Source organism: Trichosurus vulpecula, chromosome 2 (assembly GCF_011100635.1).
Source record: "Trichosurus vulpecula isolate mTriVul1 chromosome 2, mTriVul1.pri, whole genome shotgun sequence".
NCBI lineage: Eukaryota > Metazoa > Chordata > Mammalia > Diprotodontia > Phalangeridae > Trichosurus > Trichosurus vulpecula.
Window position 1 is genome coordinate 394,504,341 of NC_050574.1, and position 20,058 is coordinate 394,524,398.

General features: G+C 42.1%; 1 protein-coding gene and 1 non-coding gene across 3 annotated transcripts in view; one reads left to right on the top strand and one right to left on the bottom strand.

Moving 5' to 3' along the window:
- CYFIP1 (cytoplasmic FMR1 interacting protein 1) overlaps window positions 1–17,848 on the bottom strand; it is a 177,417-nt gene extending 159,569 nt beyond the window's left edge. The window contains exon 1 of one of the 2 annotated variants that reach the window (XM_036744850.1): window positions 17,533–17,848. The gene's annotated coding sequence lies outside the window, so the exon portion shown is untranslated. The remainder of the gene's footprint in view (window positions 1–17,532) is intronic. The other variant, XM_036744849.1, reaches the window with a different exon arrangement.
- On the top strand, window positions 11,173–11,279 carry LOC118840497. The gene has a single exon (XR_005009686.1). It is a non-coding gene; the product is annotated as a U6 spliceosomal RNA (small nuclear RNA).
- Window positions 17,849–20,058: the final 2,210 nt, after the last annotated feature.

Below are 20,058 nucleotides of genomic sequence, written 5' to 3' on the forward strand. Positions count from 1 at the left end.
AGTTAGGAGTGGTGGTTTTCTAAGTCAGTATTCGGTCTCCAGGATCTGTTTCTATTTGAGAAATCATGGTATTTGTTTGTCCTTTTTTTTGGGGGGGGGGGGGAGACACGACACAATCTACTACTTGAATAATTCGACGATCTATACAATCCGACCTCAACCTATCTTTGCAGCCTGACCCCTTATCACCTCGTGCCCAAGTTATTACAATAATTTACTAACGGGTCTCCCTGAATCTAGTCTCCTCTTTTAGTCCATTCTCCAGACTGCTGCCAATATCATTTTCTTCAAGCACAGATTTGACCATATCACTCCTCTTATTCAATAAGCTCAAGTGGCTCCCTATTGACTAAAAAGATCAAATATCAAATCCTCCATCTAGTTTCTAGGTCCAGCCCATCTTTCCCATCCCATTGGACATTACCTTTGCTGATCCTCTCAACTGCTGGTGTTCTCCCTATCAAACTGTCTCATATTTGATTACTATATTTATTCTGTACATATGCACATGCATCTTTATTGTTCCCCAACCCAAGAATGTAAACTCCTTAGGAAGAGGGATTACTTCATTCATTGTATCTGTATCACTATCACCCAACAGTGTCTGTCACATAGTAGGCACTTCACAAGTAATTCTTGATCGACTGATTTCAAACATACTCCATGTGTACTTGGCCATACGGACTCTCCAGGCAAACAGCTCTACTCACCAACCCTAAAACACCTTACATGCATGTTCCTACCTCTTCTCCTTCAACTATGCTAGTCCCTAAAATGTGGGTTACCTGTCCACACTCAATATTTACCTATGACTATACAACCTATCCTTGAAGGCCCTGACCAAATGCCATCTTCTCAATTAAGGCTTCTTTTATCATCATAATCCAACATGATCGTTTTTTAATCCAAATTCTTAACACTTCTCTGCCATTTGTCAAATATCTGTCTTTGTATATGTCCTGCCACAACTAACAGATTGTAATCTTCTTCGGGGACAGGATCCTGTCACTGATTTTTCTATTCCCCTCCTCCCAAAATCCAAAACATGCGGTAGAGTGGCCTCAACTACAAAAGGCACTCAAATATTTGCTGAATGAATGAATAAGCTCCAGAGACTAATAAAGAAAGGGTGTATATAATGTAGTCATTCCTGAAATTCTAGATGATATCACTAATTATAAAAACCCAGGGGCTTAAGGATACACCCTAATCATATGTGTTAAGTAACAAGTAAGTATGCTATTCACTTGGGAGACTTTGGTTACTTGGAGCTCAATGGTACATCAGATTGAGGGCTGGGCCTGGAGTCAGGAAGATCTGACTGTCAGAACAGGGTGAATATGAGAGATGAAGGTAGAAAAACAGGCTTTGACAACTAACTGTAGATTGGAGGGAGTAAGAGAGAATGAGGAATTAAGAAAGACATCTCCACACCATGATGGGGAGGTGATTGGAAGTCCTGAGAATTTTGGTTGTTTTGTCTTTTTTGTTTAGCTGTTTTCCTTTGCTACAAATGAGGGTTCAGTAGGGGTGGGGGAAATGCATGAGGAAATAACCGTGATGTAAAAAAAAAAAAAAACCACCAACACAAAAGGCATCAATTTTTAAAATGGAAAAAAATGTGACACTGGAAAAGTCACTTAACCTCCTCTGTCTTCAGTTTCCTCCTCTGCACAATGGAAAGGACAGATTAAATGGCCTCTGAGGTCTTTTTCAGCTCTCCATCTATTGTTGTCCAGTCATTTTTCAGTCATGTCTAACTCTCTGTGACCTCATTTTGGGGTTTTCTTGGCAAAGATACTAGAGTGGTTTGCCATTTCCTTCTCCAGCTCATTTTAGAGATGAGGAAACTGAGGTACACAGGGTGAAGTGACTTGCCCAGGGTCACACAGCTAGTGCCTGAGGCCAGATTTGAATTCAGGAAGATGAATCTTCCTGGTACTCTATCCACAATGCTACCTAACTGCTCACGATAATACCAAAACAAACAAAAAAGACCCGTGAGCTCACTGACAATAACTTTAGCTAAGCACACTCCACTAGTAAATAAATTTTGCATCCACTGAAGCATGGTACTGGCAAGTGCATGAAGACTGAGCTAGGGGCACTCTAAACCTTGCTTTTCTCACAAACAAAACCCCATTCAAGAACAAATTAAAGGAAAAAAAAAACAAGCTTCTTTTATTCTGCCAAATTGTGTGCCATGGTTTGGAGAAATGTACGAATCAGACCTAAGTCAATCAAATTTGGAATTTTTCAGTATTTTTCAGATTTGACATCAAAGACAATCTCTCTCCACTGTGATGGGCACTAAGAGATGCAATGTTACTTTCACTGAAGTCCTTCCCCTGTGTTTCATCACAGCAGGGTGACGTTGCTGGGTTCTCAAAGGCTGTGGAAGCCAAGCGTAAGCTCTGGCCCGGCCTACCAACCTGAAAAGGCTTCAATTCAAGTCCTCCAGCCAGGTGACTGTTGGTCCCTCTGAGTACCAATCTTGCTGAATCTGGAGTGAAACATGTCCACAAAGACTGGCCACCAGGTCATTTTTTTACCACAGCAATTCAATCAACCAATAAGTATTTATTAAATGTCTCCTCTGTACCAGGAACTTGGCTAAATCCTGAAGATACAAACACAATGAATGAAACTATCTCTACTAGCAAGGTGTTTTATTCTAATTTAATTCTAAATCTAAGGGGATAAGTGTGCATATGTACACATGCACACACGCCCATTTATCTTAACTTAGTGTGTGTGATATACACATTACATTAAGAAAAATAAATACAAAGTAGTTGAATAGAAATACAGTTTGAGAGGGAAGGCATTAGCAATTGTGGGAGGGAAATCAGGAAAGACTTCAAGTAGAAGGTGGTATTTGAGTTAAGTCTCAGAGGAAAAAAAGGTGAAGGTGAGGAGGGAGCACATTCCAGGCTTGGGAGATAGTCAGTACAAAGGCAACAAGGTGGGTGAGGGAGTGTTATGTATGAGGAATAAATGGGAGGTCCGTTTGGCTAGACTGCTGGGTGCAGAAGGAAGTGTCACATACAATGAACCTGGAAAGATGGGTTGGGGTCAAGTTGTGAAGGGCTTTAACAGCTAAAAAGAAGAGCTTATATTTGATTCAGGGGTAGCTGGGTGGCACACAAGAACTAGACCTGGAGTCAGGAAGACTCACCTTCCTGAGTTCAAATCTGGCCTCAGACACATACCAGCTATGTGACCCTGGGCAAGTCACTTAACCTCATTTGCCTCATTTTCCTCATCTAAAAAATGCCAGAGAAAGAAATGGCAAAGCACTCCAGGATCTTTGCCAAGAAAACCCCAAGTGGGGTCAGAGAGAGTCAGACACACCTGAAAAGCAACTGAACGACAACCAACAACATATTTGATTCTACAAGCAACAGTAGCAGTTAGCATGTATAGTGTGCTTTAAGTTTGCAAAGCATTTTACATATTTTTATCTCATTCAGTCTTCACAACAACACTAGATGTTATCATTCCATTGAAGAAACTGAGACAGACAGACATTAAGAAACTTACTCAGGGCCGTGAGCTAGTGTCGGAGACCAGATGTGAACTCAAGTATTCCTGCCCTTAAGACAAACACTCTATTCACTGTGACACTGAGCTGCCTCATAGGGGGCCACTGGAGTTCGTGGAGTGGTCAGATCTGTTCTTCAGGAAAATCACTAACCACAAAATGATCTGGAGTGACGAAAGGCCTAAGGTAAGGAGACCAATAAAGAGGCAATAATCTAGGTTAGAAGTGAAGAAGGCCTAAAAATGGTGGCAGTGTGAGAAGGATGGAAAGGAGAATGTGGGAGAGATGGCTGTGGACATAGAGATGTCGAGACCTGGAAAATGTGGGGTGCGGGAAGAGTGAGTTACAGGTAACGCTAAAGTGATGAACCTGGGAGACTGGACAGATGGTGTCACTTCTAAAATCACAGAGTCAGGGTCTGAATGCAGCATGGGACCCTCCCCTTTCTTCTCTATTACTGAATTCAAGCAGTTTTTCCAAACGTCAATCCTCTTCCCCCTTCAAAAGAGATAGAGAATTCTGGAAGAGAGGTGAGTTTGGAAGGAAAGACAATGAATTGTTTTGTATATGTACAGTTGGAAAGAATCCCAAGATATCCAGGTTGAAATTATCTAAGAGTCAATTGGTGATAAGGGATTGAAATTCAAAGGAGAGGCTGAGGGTTAGATAAGTAGATCTGCCAGTCACATGCAAAGAGATGATGATAATGGCTACCAAGTGAGAGAGTATAGAGAGAGAAGGGTAAGGGGTCTAGGACTGTGTCTTAGGGAAGAAACATAGAGTTAGAATGTGTGATCTGGATGGCAAGCCCTCAAAAGAGACAAAAGACTGTTCAGACAAATAGAGGAAACAGTAGAGAATGTCACAAAAAGCCAGAGAGGAAGGGGGGGAGGGAAGGAGTGAGAGAGGGAGAGAGAGGGAAAGAGAAATAAAGAGAGAGAGAGGGAGGGAAGGAGGGAGAGAGAGAGAAGAGAGAAAAAGAGAGAGAAAGGGAGGGAGAGAGAGAGGAGAGAGAAAAAGAGAGAGAGGAGAGAGAGGGGAGGGAGAGGGGAGAGGCATGTCAAGAAGGATAGGGTCTATTAGATATGACAATTTGAGAGATCCTTAGTAACTTTGGAGAGAATAATTTTAACTGAATGATGAGATCAGAAGTCAGATTGTAAAGGGTAGAGCAATGAGTGAGAGGAAAGAAAGGGGAAGCAGCAGATTGAGACACTTTTTTTTTTCCCAAGGAGTATGGCTGAAAAAGGGAGGAGATATAGGACAACAGCTTGAGGGGATGGTAATGTCCAATGAAGGTTTATGGATGGGGGAGATTTGGGTATGTTTCAAATCAGTAAAGAAGGAACCACTTGATGGAGAGAAGGTGAAGATGTGAGAGAAGAGATGACCAAGGTTGAAATCTACTGGAGAAGTTGGAAGGAGAGGGAAGATCAAGGGTGCATGTAGAGCGCAAGGAGAAGAGCCATCTCATTGTCAGAGACTGGCAGAAAGGGAGAAAAAAATAGAGGAGATGATATCAAGGGGTATTAAGATGAAGAGAAAAGAAGAGGTAGCTCAAATCAAATAGCCTCAGTTTTCTCAATAAAGAAGGCAATTCCTCATCTTAGAAGGAGGCACAGGGAGGCAACTAGGTGGCACAGTGAGTAGAGTACCAGCCCTGGAGTTCAGCAGGACCCGAGTTCAAATCTGTCCCCAGACACTTAACACTTAGTAGCTGTGTGACCTTGGGCAAGTCAGAAACCCCAATTGCCCTGCCTTCCCCACTCCAAAAAAAAAAAATCTAAAAAAGGAGGCACAGGAAGCAAAAAAAAAAAATCTAAAAAAGGAGGCACAGGAAGCTTAAAAAAAGAAGGTTTGGAGGGCGGCAAAGGAACTTCTATGGGGAATGATAGGGAATCAATAGGGGAAGAATAAAAAGACTTTGAACACAAAGAGGGTCCAGGTAAAGTTGGATAACATTAATTTGTAATGCACCCAGTCAGCACGGTTGTACGGCTTCCTCTCCATTCAGCTGCCTATAAGTAAGTGCTGCAGGAGTGGCTTGAGATAATCCAAGGATGAGGCTTAGCACTGAGAGAACAAGGGTTCGAGGCATTAGAGAGTAGAAGACAGTGTAGGTCTGAACCAGCTAACTACAATGTCAAGACTACCCTGAGAGGAGTAAAGTCAGGGCAGAGATAATGATCTGAGAAATAAGTGAAAGGCAGAGGGACTGGAGATCTGGATGAGACTAAAGAATGGGTTTAATGCTAATACCTCAAAAGATTATCTCCAGTTTATTCTATCTATATCTTGTTTGTACACGGTTCTTTCTTTACATGCTGTCTCCCCACATTAGACTGTAAGCTCCTTGAGAACATGGACTGTTTTCTGTCTTTTCTTTGTATCTTTGGTGCTTAGCCCACTGCCTGGCACAGACTAAGTGCTGAGATGAACTGACTTGATTTAGGAGGACCTATGGAATGAGAAGCTGTGGTCAGACAGAGGTATGTCAAGAATTTTTAATTAGGAATTACTTCTTGATTACCCTCAGAATGTCTACATAGAAGGTTTTTTCTTAACCTGTGGATTGGTGGAAGATAGAAATGAAAGAGAGGAAATCAAAAAGACGAAATGATTGTTTCTCTGAAGAACTAAATTATACGAGGCTACCAAGGAAGACTGATATGAAGGAAAGGAATTACGAGAGAAATGGAGTGCTCTTAGCAACTATCTATGGGAAAGAGAAAAAGAACAGTGGTCTGGGAATATTAAACAGGGTTTTAACAGAAACTTTCACACCAAATCCTTCAATTGAAGTTGAAAGATGTACTAGACATGAAAATCACCAATGAGAAATTATTAAAAACCTCCCCATAATTCTGAATAACCAAGTGTATCAACACACAGACCAATTCCTTCAGTAACCCAGGATTACACTCAAGATTTTTCTCTCCCAAATATTTTTGTAGTCATGTGAAGAGAGAGCTTTACAGACACACCATCCCTACAAGGGGAGTTCTGTTTGTGAATGCCAAACTGTCCTGGAAAAGCCTTTTCCTGCTTTTATCATTTGCTCTAATATGATTTTTCTAGGCCAAATCAGCCTCTCAGAGTTGACAGTTCTAAGATATTCTAACTCAGTATTCTTCAGGCTGTACTGCAAAAATACTGCCTTCTATTTATAAAAAATGTTCCAAACTTCCATCTTTAATTACATACAATTTTGGCACAAGGTTGATTTCTACAATCTTAAAAAGAAATTACAGAACATGCAGAAGAATATGAACAAGCGATCATTTCAAATTGCTACAAGTGGTCAGGAAGAGTCTAATAAAATGGGAAGATAGCCAAATTCCAGGATGAGTTTCAATAGTCATAAACTAGAGAGGGAAATTTAACTCAATTCACCAAGTATCTGCTAAATGCCTACTATGTGCAAGGCACTATGCTACTGCTGTAGATCCAGGAGATAAAACAGAGGGGAAAAAAACTACTACTACTACCTTGGAGAAGCTTACATTCTAATATGTGGATGTAAGATTAGACAATTTAAAATTCAATTCAGAAAGTATTTAAATGCGTAGTTACTATATGTCAGACACTGTGGATACAAAGATAGAAATCAAACCATTCCTATTCTGAGGGAGTTTATATTCTTTTGAGAGGGAAACAACAAATATACATGATGAGTAAGAAAAAAACACACAGCAAAATAATCTGGGTAAAGTCAGGAAAATCCTAATAATTGGGAGAGTGAGGAAGATGACAGCTGAGATGTTATTGAGGAGGGAGAGCATTCTAGGCATTGAAATGATAGCAACAGGCAATAACTTCAATGGCCCGATAAGTGGTTGTTGTCCTTCATTCTCAAAGAGGACCAAAGTGACATCCTATGTCATTGAGTGAAGATTCAATGTGTCCGACTGTGGCTGACCAGGCCAATACAAGCTTGGAATGCTCTACCATGGGTCAGGCACAGATAGTCCGTGTGAACATTTGGGGTGGATACTCCAAACTTGCGCATGCTGCGTTTCCTTTGAGCTGTTTCAATTCTGCTTTGCTCATAGAGCACAGCGCCTTCTCTGATGTGGGCACGCCATGCTGAGTGGTCCTGTGCCAATGTCTCCCATGTCACACAATCAATTCCAAAGTTCTTGAGAGAGACCTTGAGAGTGTCCCAAGAAGAGAAGGCCCCGACAAACATCTCAAATGAATCTATAGACACTGAACTGAAACCAACAAGCATGCTTATAGTCGCTTACCACTCCAAGTTCATTCCAAAATTTTAAACTCTCTACACCTTTTAATTTGAGCAGTCAGAAACCACCTCTTCAAAAAAAGAAGAATATCCAAGATTCCCATATCCAATCACTTACCAAGTCCAGTTGTTTGCTTCTTGATAACATACCTCATCTTCTCCCCCTTCTCCTCTGACACTGCCATCACTCTGGTGCAAACCATCACCTCACACCGAGATCACTGTAACAGCTTTCTCGTTGGTCTCCTTGCCTCAAGTCTCTCCCCATTCCAGTCCATCCTCCATTCAGAGTTGTTAAATTGATCTTCTTAAAGCACAAATCTGACCATGTCATCCCTACCCCCAAACCCATTCAGTAAACTCTAGTGGTTCCAGGATCAAATATAAAATCCTGTGTTTTTGTTTTTAAAGTCCTTCATAAATGGGTCCCCTCTTTTCCGGTCTTCTTATACCTTTCTCCCCTCCATACACTCTGTGATCAGGTGATAATGACCTAGACACTCCTTTCCTAACTCCTAATGCTTTTACTGGCTGTCCCCCATGCCTAGAATTCTGCCTCTCCTCATGTCTGCCTCCTGGCTTCCCTCAATTCTAACCTACCTTCTGCAAAGAAAGTTCCAGTCCTCCTTAATTAAGATTCCTGCTCTGTGAGATTATCCCGAATTTGTCCTGTCTATATCTTGTTTGTATCTAATTGTCTGCAGTACTATCTCCCCCACTATACTGTGAGAACGGACTGGTTTTTTACCTTTCTTTGCCTTCCTCAGTGCTTAGCAGTGTCTAGCACATAAGAGTACTTAATAAATACTTGACAAAAAACTGTTAAAGTCTGTTTATTTTCTTATCCGACAAAACCAAAAAAAAATCAAAAAGGTGATATTTTCACTTTACAAAATCTTTTCTTTTTAAACCAAAGCATTCATAGAACTCTGAGAGTTGAATATTGTGGTAGGAACAATATCTGTCCGGCAGGGGCAGCTAGTATTTCCTTAAAAAGTAATGAAACCATCCTTGTTGATTGACTGGATTTTATCTTACACATAAATCAGAAGATAACCCTAAAAATTAGTGGCAAACTTTATACCTTAAATGACTACTAGTGAACACTCTATTTCAACCTAAGCAGCTGACAGGGAAGTAGCAAGAAGGGACTTCCACATTAGGTCTGAGGTGGTACTGTTTTAGACTGCTCTTAGGGTCCAGAACTAGAATGAAATGAGACACTTGTGAACCACTTAACAGATAATATGGAAAGGATACCCAGCATGGATACAGCATCAATTCACTTAGTGCAGCCTCCCTTAGCCTGCATCTGTCATTCCTGAGGAAGAGGGACTACGGAATCCTCCCACACTGGGAGGATACTTATGTACTTGGGCCATAGGAAGCTATGTCACCTGAGCCTAAGACCCCTACTACGTGTCAAACACTATGCTGGGATCTGGAGATGGAAGTACAAAGAATGAAACAATTCTACTTACCATTACCATTTTGTTTTATGCACGACTCAGTCTTAAAACCATTACTCAATGCCAATGATATAACACGAGGACATTTTAATTTCTAATGTGGTAAATATTGATAGATATAACCCCTATAAAGAAAAGTTCTTTGAGGTGGGCAGGTGGGAGAATACGAGTTGTAAAGGAGTCTCGAAACTAAAATAAATAAATAAATAGATTGGTTACTGCTGCTCAAGGCCATCCATTTAGTCTCTATAACTATAGACACAATCATGGTAAAATGTGTTAAGTTAGGGTTCACACTAGAAAAAGAACTTTCAATCAATGTCTCTTCAGAACTAACAGGCCACTAATGAATTTTTACAACACTAGCCTCAAAGCCCTTCTGGTTCTTTCCGACTCTAAATTCCACGTGTTTTTCAATTGAAGGAATTGTAACTGCAAAAAGACTTTAAAATTTATAAACAGAAGTCAGACTCTTAAGAGCATAATTAGAAAATAGAGATCTAAATAATAGCCTCATTCTTCCAGCTTCTCTTGGTTTAGCAACAACTTGTCTAAACCTGGGGTAGGGTATAAAAATGTGGACATGTTGCACATTGCAAAAGAGGATTTTTTTTTAGAAGTTCATTGCTTTGAGATTATGTAAAGCAAGTGGCTCATACAAGCTATTTGTTACAAATGCAAGGCTATTGTTTTTGTAATGATTTAATAACTCCCTCTAAGGTAGTGTAAGACCCACAAATCATTGAAGTTTACTTAGTAGGGACTGTCTTCTGCCTTTTTTTGTACCTTGAACACTATTAAAAAATTTATTTTATCTACTTTTTTAGTATTATTTTTCTTTCAAAAAGCTGAGACAATTTACTTTTTGTCCTGTGCAGTTTTCACTTATGATTTTTTGAAATGTAGCTCTGAAAAATACAGGCTTTAAAAAAGCCCATTTCGTTTCAAATGGAGCTACCTGACTAGCCTTTAAATCCAAATCACTCTGGCTTTCATTGAATGGCCAGTAACACCCCCCAGGCCCAAGTCTCTGTGGCTCATAGTTTAGGTTTTGATGGCTTAAAATGAGTGTGAATAGCAATTATTTTCTGCTCTGACCAGAAATTTTGAGGGTCTTCCCTTCCCAGACTGGTATTTTTGTGAGAGTAAATGAGGTCATCTTTTGTCTCATTTCTTCCCTACACTGAATGGGCCTTACCTCAAACAAACTGAAGCCTGGGAAAGACCTTAATTTAGAAAGGCCAAGGTCATCCACTGCCTCCCACCAGGCCATTGCCAGTCATCTTGACCTTTGTCCCACCACTGGACTTCAATGACTCCAGAGGACACAGTGAGGCTGATGACTTTGAGCAGTTCTGCCTCACTTAAATCTAATTAATCAGCAAGTCAGGACTTCAATGCCATGGGTCCTCTTTGAAAATGAAGGATGAACAATCCTGGACACCTAGCACACTTCCTGGCACACAATAGGCACTTAATAAATGCTTGTTGACTTGACTTGCCAGAATTCATGGGGTTTATGAAAAACACGGTATTAGGACCCCGACATCCCTAGCTGCTCATTCTTAAAGTCTCATGAAGTTTGCTCTCATGCCGCTTAATTGTCTACACCCCACCAAAATGGACTCTGTAGACGCCACAGTAGAAATAGTGTCAGTCATTTATTTTACTGCCTCTACGTGACACCATTTGCGCAAAAGATTTGTCCTAAAAGGGTGGGGAAACCACAAACTGATTTCCACAACTGGCTAACTCAGGTAAAAGTTCTACCTTGATTATATTTAAGAAACTAACATGACATTAATAGAGGCAGCGTAAGATAGCTCCAAGGCACTGGAACAGGTGTCAACAGGCCTCAGGTAAACTACGTAGTCTCTCAGCCCCTTGCACTTCTTCACCTGAAAATGGGAATGACAGTGCTGGCTTTGGCGGCACATACACTAAAACTGGAACTAGACAAAGAAGATTAGCATGGCCCCTGTAAAAGGAGGACAGGTTATCCGTGGACAATTCCAAATGTTTTTTCGGATGAGATATTTGTAAAGCTCTTAGCACACTGCCTGGCACTCAGTGTATAAATGTTTAATAAAAATAAATAAAATGAGGATGTTAACAATGCATGTCCATCCTACCTTACAGAGTTATAAATGGCAAAAAAAGTTAAAATTATTTGTAAGCTATAGATCATATGGATTTGTGGCGGTATTGTTGTGACAGATAGGAAGAATGAGCTACATCTGCCTGCAGATATTCTGAACAGCCAATCTAAAAACGATTTTAACATTTAGCTGGAGGAAAGACTTTATTAATTTAGGATTCAAAGATAATGTCCTCTTGGACACTTAAGTTTTGTCCCCAAATCAGGAAATTTTCTCCCCACCAAGATTAGCCTGATATCAGGAAAGTGAGAAGTGCTTAACACTATAGAATCAAAGGATTTAGGGATAAAAGAGACCCTGGATTGCATCTAGTCCAATTCTCCTATTTTACAGATGAAGAAACTAAGACCCAGATGATGTGAAGTGACTTGCCTGAGGTCACACAATCAACAACACTTGGTGCCCACATGTTTCAAGCACTCACTGTTCTAGATGCTGGGAATACAAAGACTGAAATGAAATAGCCCCTCAAAGGACTTACATTCTATCAGGGGAGAAATGTACATATAATTACATACAATAAATATGAAATAACTTTTTTGGGTGGGGAAAGGACACTAGCAACTGAGGGTAGCAGAAGAGGCTTCGTGGAGAAGGTGGTGGATAAGCTGGGTTTTGAAGCAAAACAGGAATTCTAAAAGGCAGGGGGTGCATGGGGGCCAGATATGCAAAAGCCCAGAAATGGACTGTTGTGTATGAAGGAAGCACTAGCCTATGAAGGCAGCGTGAGGACAGCTCAAAGGCATGAACTTGGTTCTAGGATCTCAGCCGCACTAGTGCTGGGGTGGGGAACCTGAGACCTGGCCTCGAGGCCACATATGGCCCTCTAGGTCCTCAAGTGCAGCCCTTTGACTGAATCCAAACTTCACCTTGGACTGAAATTTGGATTCAGTCAAAGGGCCATACTTGAGGACCTAGAGGGCCACTTGTAGCCTCAAGGCGGAAAGGTTTCCCACCCCTGCACTAGTGTACAAAGGGAAGTAATTTATAAGAAGGCTGGAGAGGTAAGCTGGAGGCAGATTGTGAAGGGGCTTTAACTGCCCAACAGAGGAGTTTGTATTCAATCTCAGAGGTGACAGGTGAAAGAAGAGGGGGCAAGGACAGTCTTGGCATTTACCCACATTGAAGGAGTATATTTTGGACGATGAGCCAGCAAAGGAAACAGAGAAGGAGCCATCAAAAAGCTAAGAGGAAAACCAAGAAAAAACAGTGTCACAAACCACCCCCAAAACCCCCCCAAAAAAGAATATCCAGGAGAGGATGGTCAACAGTGTGAAAAACTGCCAAGAGTCAAGAAGGGCTAGGACTGAGGAAAAAAAAACATTATATCTGGAAATTAAGAGATTACTAGTAACTTTGGAAAGAGCCGTCTCCAATGATGAGGAGACAGAATCGAGACTGCAGAGGGCTGAAAAGTGAATGACAGGAGGCTATGTGGAGGCATAGACGAGACATTTTTTTTTCTTTCTAGGAGTCTGGTTGTAAAAAGGAAGAGCTTTGTAAGAAAATAGCTTGAAGGAATAGAATAATCTAGTAAGGATTTTTTCTTAAAGGATGGGAGAGACTTCGGATGTTCATAGATAAAAAGGAAGAGAAAGAAGATGGGGGGGAGGGAGTGGACAATTAGTTTTTATCATTATCCCACTGTTGCTCTCCCAACCCATTCACTCCAATAGTTTTCTCCATTCTGCTTGTTTTTAGACAAAGGAAGTCAGTGTGATTCTTTTCTAGCTTTGTATCAAGTGCAGATATTCCAGTGAGCTGATCAATAAATACTTAACTGAATTATAAGCACCTTAAAGGGAGGAACCATTTCTTCTGTATTCCCTGAAGAGTCTAGGTTTCCTGAAGCATGTAATAGACCCTTGATATAATTTGTTAAGTTGAATCACAGAAAGGACTCAAAGAATGGACTGTCTCCAAGGAGTTCACCCTTTTAGGGAAGTCAAGATCCCTTAATGACTAATGTAAGCCTTATAGATGAGCATGTGTTTGAAGTTCTGCTAATAACAGCCAATGAGGATGCCTGCTGCCTGCCAAGTCTATACCACAGCACTGTAAAAGTACTGATGGTACTTCTCCATTGAATAAGCAAAATCAAGTTCTATTCATAGAGCCAGGGAACTGGCGTGGGTAGCTCTCCTTGTCTTCATGTGAAACTCAGCCCACAGAGGAATTGGTATTACCATGATGTCACCATCATAATTATATCTCTACTTCACATCTGCACAACATTTTACTGGTCACATACATTATGTATGTATGTATGTATGTATATATATATTTTTTTTTATTTGGTTAAGAAACCCCCTCCACCAATGCAGACCTGCAATTGTTTTTACAACTTAAGAGTCTTCAAGGGATGCCAAGGATACTGCTGGGTTAAGTGACTTGCCCTGACAGGGTTACATAACCAGCAGTATTTCAGGTTTTCTTGACTGAGGCCAACAAATGGCCTCATTTGTTGTTCAGTCATGTTCGACTCTTTGTGACCCCATGGACCATAACACACCAATACTGTCCATGGGGTTTTCTCAGCAAAGATACTCAAGTGGTTTGCCATTTTCTTCTCCAGTGGACTAAGGAAAGCAGAGGTCTAGGGTCACCCAGATAAGGGTCTGAAGCTAGATTTGAACTCGGATCTCCCTGACTGTAGGCCCAGTGCTCTATGCACTGAACCACCTAGGTTGCCTGTGTCTCTCTCAATACATTCTAATTTGAGCTTGACAATTACTTTGGGTCAAAAAGATCTTAGTTGGAGTCCTAGATCCAGCAACCAGCACCAAGCTGTATCACCTTGGGTAAGTCACATTCCCTGCCTCAGGTCCATCAGTTGTTTTATCTCCACAGTGATTTACAAATTCCGGAGAACAACTTGGAACTATGCCCAAAGGGCTATAAATTTGTACATACCCTTTAACCCAGTAATACCACTACTAGGTCTGTATCCCAAAGAGATCAAAGAAAAGGGAAAATGACCTATCTGTAGCTTATTTATAAAACTGTAACTACAAACTATTGTATTTTTTCAATATCTGAATCCTTTGCTCAGTTAGTAGAGTATGTGTGAGTGTGTGTGTGTGTGTGTGTGTGTGTGTGTGTGTGTGTATTCAAATAGATCTATCGGAATAAGCCACAAAAAGGGGCTGAGTGAGGGTATATGGATGGATCAGTGGAAATCCACTACTGTTACTGAGAAAAAAAAAATCAAAATCAAAATCACAGGTTCTCCTGATGGTAACTAGTACCACCATCATAAATTAAGAATTAGAATAAGCACAGTATAAATGACTTGAGAATTTGGCTCAAAAGATAACATTTTTAATTAAAATTATATAACCTTAAGAAAGTCATTTCATCCCTCTGGGCCTCAGTTGACTCACTAATAAAAAGAGGAATGGACTAGATCAGGGATTCTTAATTTTTTATGTGTTATGGACCCCTTCTGCTATCTGGTGAAACCAAGTCTTCATCTAAAAATAATATTTTCCAATGCATAAAATATATATGTTACAAAGGAAATCAATTATATTAAAATACAATTATCAAACTATTCAAGACAAATTTCATGGACTATTTCACTACTAAAAGCACTTGTGATGGAGAGTGAACACGAACAAACACACACACACAAAGCTTACAAACCTTTGTTTTTTTTTTTTGGCCCAGGGAACCTTCAACACCATAACCCTATTTTAGACAGAACGGTGTAACAGCTACAGGAGCAAGCACCAGTAGACTTGGAAATAGCAATATAATGGCAATATTTACAATTTCTTTTTTTTAAAGGAGGTTACATTTACCTATCACACCATTTAAAAGTTTTGTTTAATTTCTTTCAGGCCCCAAGTTAATTTATGTGACATCATTTTCTTCAAGAGAAAACGTCAAGTAAAGGTGCTCCAGGAATAACAAAATAGCAAATGCAAATCTAACATCTTACATGTACATGTAGGATAATGTACAGTTTTAAGAATGACAGCCTTTCTTAGTTGTCAGACTCTTGACAAGAGTGGTCAAATGTTCCAATGCACTCACCAATGTGCAATGGAATTTTTTCTAGTTGAGACACTGCTTTAAGTCTATCCTGCAGACAGCTCATAATCAGTGATTAATTACCATTTTACACCCTCAAGACAAAATGAACATAAATTACGGTAAATGACATACTGAGGCATACAGTATTGAAATTGTCTATTAGTATCAAATATTGAGATACCAAAGCTTCAGCTGCCCAAACACAACAAATAATACAATTCAGGCTTTAATAAGCAACTACAGTCTGTCATTGTGAAGCCATCAACCCCAAGATTGGCAGTGGATCCTCCTCTTGGCTTTAAAAATGATGCTTAAACTTAACTCTTCAATTAGTCTTTCTTTCCTTTTCATGTACTCACACAAACTGTGACATTTCCAGCTACGTACATTTCATACTTAAAATATAAGTTACTGATTTTTTTTTGTCATAACATTTTTAAAACTCACAATCAGGAGAGGAGAAATGACTGTTTCTTCCACAATACTGGCCACTGAGCACAAAACACATCAACAGGAAGACTCAGGCAAATCTTGCTTTATACTCTCTGTCCTGCAAAATCAATTTACTTTAGAACGCTCTCTCCCAAGGGAAAGGCACTGCATTAAAAAAGTTGTTTAAAGTCTTGATCTATCATCTTCATGCAAGATTAACAGGCTTGCATAAGTGACCTACACTTTCCATTACTTAACCTCTCTCGAGCCTCAGTTTACTAAAAGGATATTAAGACTTGCTTCCCAGAACAGTAGTGAGTTTCAAATGAGATGAAACATTTTGCAAGCCTTAAAGAACTATATAAAAGTCAGCTATGATTATTATTAACATCTACATTGCTCTACACACTACTGGTGTTCAGTAATTGACTTCTATCGCAAATTCTCTAACTTTGAAATTGATCTCTTGTCCTTTTGAAAGGAAAAACACGTAAAGGGGTTTCCCATATTTAAAAAGGGAGGTTTCAATCTTACAAGGCCAACCCTACACCACTATACTAGGTGAGTGTGCACCTAATAGGTGTCTCTTTTATACACGGTGGATTATTTCTATTTCGTGGTTTGGAGACAGAAAAAAGAAAGCATAGGGCATAAAGCAGAGTGAGTTTTATGCATTTAAAAAAAAAAGAGTTCATAAAAGATCTTTGAATTGCTTAACATCCTGTAGTGATATAATAACCTAGCCACTACTGATGTGAACCATACACGACCCAAACCACCCCAAATCTGTGCCACTGTAATTCACATGGCCCTCAGGGACTCTTTGAAATGTATCTGTAAGCACCGGATTTGAGGCCTCCTTCTCCAAAGAGGGTACTAGGGCTCGGTGGGGAAGAGTAAACCACTGGTGAAAGTCAGGGGGTTAATTACATCCACTCCCAGTCACCTCTTGCATCTTTTTATTAGGGGTGATTTCAAGAAGTGATATTCCGGGGTGCCAGGAAGGTATAGGACTCTGAAAACAAACAGACCCAGCTCGGGGCGTGGGGTTTCCCACTCCCGGTAACCTTTTGCATCTTTTTTCTTGGAGTTGATTTCAAGGAGTGACATTCCAGGGGACCAAGAAGGTATGGGGCTCTTACACTTACAGCTTGGGGCGTGAGGTTTCTCAAGATGCGTGGGCCACCCCTTCCCCAAAATAAGTCCCAGGGCTGAGCTCCGCTCGCCCCCTCCTCTTCCCCAAGAGGACCCCGAGGCTCTGAGTCAACTCGGAAGGACGAAGGAAGGCGGCGGGGGCTGGGGCAGGCTCCCACCCCCGCACAGCGCGATCCGCAGCCCACTGGCCCTCCACGCCGGCCCCCGCGCACCGGCTCGGATGCAGACACTGGCCGCGGGGTAAGCGCCCCGAAGCGCCCCTAGTAAAGGGGCTCCCCTAACTCCGGTTCGGACGAGACGAGAAGCCCCCCGCCCCGCACCCAGCTATGGGGCCACCGCGTGGGGGTGGAGGGAGCGGTGGTGCAAACGCTGGTGGGGGAGGGTGAAAAGAGGCGGTGGGGTCTCCCTGCCTGTCCTCTCCAAGCTCCCACGCCCCGCGCACTGTGCGGGCCCCAGGGGAGAGAGAGAGAGAAGCGAAGAAAAGTTTCTTACCGGGCGGTGGGGGAGGCGCCTCTGCCCAGCTGCTACTCCCCAGCAAGGCGTCCCTAGCCCCCGGGCAGGGCGGAGGGGCTTGCTCCCGGGACCCCGCGCTCCCCAGCTCGGGCTGGCCGGTCCTGGGGAATTTCCTGCTTTGAGTCACTCGGACTGGGAACAGCCCTTGGGAAACACCCTTCCTTCTCTTCCTCCTCCTCCCAAGTACACAGACACAGTCCCGACGGCTCCTCCTCCTCGCTGCTACTGCCGCTGCAGCGGTGGTGGTGGAGGGGGGGGCGGCCCCAGCTGCTCCGGCGGCGGCTGCTGCTGCTACTATCCCATCCCTTCCCCTTCCTCCCAAACAGCTCCACCTCCCGCTCTTCTCGTCCTCTCCCTTCCCCTTCCTCCCTCAAACACGCCGAGCCCCGCCTTCTCTAGTCCAGTCCCGAGGAGTCCGGCGCTGGCGCCGCCCAGCTCCGTCCAGCCGGGCTGGGGTGACTCCGAAAGCCGCTCCGCCCCCAGGGTCTTAGGCTGCCCTCCTAGAGTCCTCTCTTGTCTTCTCCTCCCCGCCCTCAACTATGGAGCTCCAGTTTTCCCAGATTTTCATTCCCGTTCCTCCCGGCTCCCCTTCTCATCGCCGCCCCCCATTCCACCAGGTTCAGGGAGCAAAGCTCAAGTCTGGACAATTCCCCGCCCTCCCTAGTGCGCGCACACACATGCACACACATAGACTCACACACAAACCTCCCCCGCTTCCCTCCTCCCCAGCACGCCCCCACGATCTGGTGAAGAAGGAGGATGGAAGGAGCCAGGCTATTGTTCCCCCGCCCCGGGTTTGCTAGGGAGTTTCCTGCCTTTACAAAATGGAGCCTGGGCCCTTTTATTTGGGAGCCAGGACGAAAAGCCCTAGTCAACTAAGAAGGAAGCTGCGCTGGAAAACTAGCCGTCCTCGGGAAAAGAGAAGGTGTCCCTGTTCTCCTACAGCGTGGGGAGAACGTGTGTTTCTTCCTTTGCAGAAAATCCTAGAGGGGTTTGCAAACTTTTGAAAAAAAATTCTAAGGAACTCTGGTGTACTGGGGACACGCAAGAGTGGGGTCATAAACTATGGTTGAAGAGTTTTTCTTAAGTTTCAGATCACCAAAGAACACCCTCTCCAAAAATTGATGGGCTATCCCGTTGAGGGTGTCCCGACCTCTGGGTCGGCAGGAAGAAGATTCAGTTCAACAAATGTTAGTACCCACCCTGGGCACAGCACCACGTTTGGTGCCAGAGATTCAAAGACAAGTGTGATGAGCTGATGAAATACCAGTTTTACAACCTTGACTTAGTTCATGAATGCACATCAATGAGAAAGTACACCCAGACTGTTTCTGTGTGTTTATTTAAATAATCTGGGAGGGATTTACATTTTCATACTTGTCAAGCCTCCCCTAAAAAAAACGATAAGCCAAAACACAAACGCAAAACCACCATCAGAATCTGACTGATGGCACAGTTCAAAGAGTACCAGGGGAATTACATTTTACTTTCTCTAGTTCATCAGGTGCCAGGGTGACTACACTATTGTCGGATCCACGCATGGAGCTTATTGAAAGCAAGATCACTCCTGCTTGTACCAAGCAGCTGTCAACAATCTCACCTGCCCCTTTTAACACGATTGCAAAGGAATGCACGGCAGTCTGCTATTATATACTCATGTGTATATCCCTAAAATTTATGTGCTAAAAACTGCAGCATCTAAATTTATCGTTAAACTAGGAGGAAGTTGGTCAGTGTCCTGACTAGACCCCTGTGTAATTTGGGCTAATAGATATAAACTTTTTGGAGCCTCAGTTTTCTCATCTGTAAAATGTAGACAAGCATGACGATAATACTTGCACTGCCAACTTTCACAAAGGTTATTGAGATAGCACATTAAAGGGCTTTGCGAGTAATAGAATGCTATTCCAACCTAAGGTATTACTATTAAATAATTTTTCTGACACACCCCAGGTACAAGGAAGTTGAGGGTTCCTTCAGCTGCTCTCTAGTTTCTCTATATTGTGTAAACAAACAAAAAAAAGTGACCTTATCACTGAACAGACAGTGATTTCTCCAAAGTTACCAATGATATCTTAATTACCAAATTTTATGATCTTTTTCAGTCTTAGTGCTTCTCGACCTATTTGCTGTCTTTTATACTATTTACAATTCCCTCCTCCCAAATACTCTTTACTCTCTGGGGTTTTGTCTTGCAATACTCTCCTGTCTCCTATCAGCCTAACTGCTCCTTTCTCCTTTGATTCATTGGCTGGATCACACCTCACTCCAACCACGATTGCTCCTCTAGATTCTGTCCTAGGTTTACTACAATCTCTACCCTCTCTCCCTTGGTAACCACATTAGCTCCCATGGGTTTGATCATCATCTTTATTCTGATGCCTCCCAAGTCCCCATATCCTGTCTTAGTTTGTCAGTTTTCTATTGGACATTTCAGTGGATGTCTCAGAGATGTTTCAAACTCAGTTAATGAATGGACAACTGGAGTTCCAGTTGTCAGTTATC